The following is a 1,554-nucleotide window of genomic DNA, read 5'->3' on the forward strand; positions in this document are numbered from 1 at the left end:
TCTTTCATTCTCCTCTTGGGATTTTGGACACACACGCATACACATGTGCCTGGCTTAAGCTTCAGGCCACTGGGTCTGGGATTCAAACCAAGGTCAGTCATTTTCCTCCTTCAATAAATATATATCATGGAGTATATATGATGTCTCATTCCTTTTTTTTTTTTTTCCTATTTGGAATGTCTAGAATAATACTCAATACATAGTATTACATTATACAGTCTATCTATAAAAATAAGAAATGTCTTCAATTTTTAATAGAGTCAAAATCAAAGTCTAGAAGAAAATAAGACAGTTTTTAACTAGAATATTCTCCTCTCATTTTTTTCCTGCATTTTTCTGTTAACAATGTTTATTTTGTCCATTGCTTCCCAGGCACCTCTACCCCTGAACGCAGTCCATAATTCAAATAGCTAAGTCGTTTTTTTCTTGATTGTTCAGTGACTAAAAGGTCTCAATCAAGTGGAGGGTAGGCTAATTATGCAATCAATCTGGGGTGGGAAATAGAGAGCAACCACAGAAGGACTCTTTCTTTAACTCATGCAAAATACTTTGAAACAAATCTGCAATTTGCTAATTATGGTTAAACCTTGTTCTTAATTTAAACTGTATGACTTAGCAGCCGGAGTTCATTTTCAACCCTAGAGCTAAAACATTCTCATTGTTATATATTTAAAGGGAACCTTACAGGCTTAAAGTTAAAATCATGATTGATGTAGTGTTGGCAAGATTTCACTTCTAATTCTTCCAGGACTTAACTCCATTATAATAATTCTAATTAGAAGAGCTATGAAAACTGAAATACATTCTCTCCAGTTCACAAAATGGTGCATTTGCAATCCTTGTCAAAATATTATTTTTAAATATTGTTGGGAATAATTAATTTAATTTTAACAAGCCATGTTCATGAAATATGCATTTATAAATAGCAGACCTGTTTCTATTACTTCCAACACAGTAATTTATCATGTAATGGAGTGAAGGTAAAATGATGATACCTAATCTAATTTTTGTTTTGTAACCCCAATGCCCATTGTCTCTCCTGTTCTATACTCAGAACATAAAGTATAAAGAAAAACTTCTTATTGCTATTAACTAGAAAAACTGACAGAGGAAGAGAATTAGTCATTTTAAAGCATTATATTTTCAAAACTAAGAGTGTTTACAGAATGAGGAGAATTTTATTATAACAGTTCACATAGAACTTTATCCTGTCTCACATTAACATAAAGGAGAGTGACCATTTCCAGATCTTTAACCCTAGCTCATCCTTCGTGGTACCTCAGAGCAGTCTGGAAAATTATAGAAGCTTTAGTCAAAATAGCCCCGAACTGGAAGCATTGCAGATTTTTATCACTAGAAAAATAGCTAAACATTCTGCAGATTATTTCTGTAACAGACTATGAGTCATATGAAGGAATAAACCATTGTCAAACATAATGTATAGATGAATCTTGATATAAATAAAATGAAAATAAGAGAATCGCAAAATAGTCACATAACCGACTGTACTATTTTTTTTTTTTTTGAGAGGTTTTCACTCTAGGGCGCGTGCGC

The sequence above is a fragment of the Tupaia chinensis genome, unplaced genomic scaffold (genome assembly GCF_000334495.1).
Source record: "Tupaia chinensis unplaced genomic scaffold, TupChi_1.0 Scaffold000084_3, whole genome shotgun sequence".
Taxonomy (NCBI): domain Eukaryota; kingdom Metazoa; phylum Chordata; class Mammalia; order Scandentia; family Tupaiidae; genus Tupaia; species Tupaia belangeri.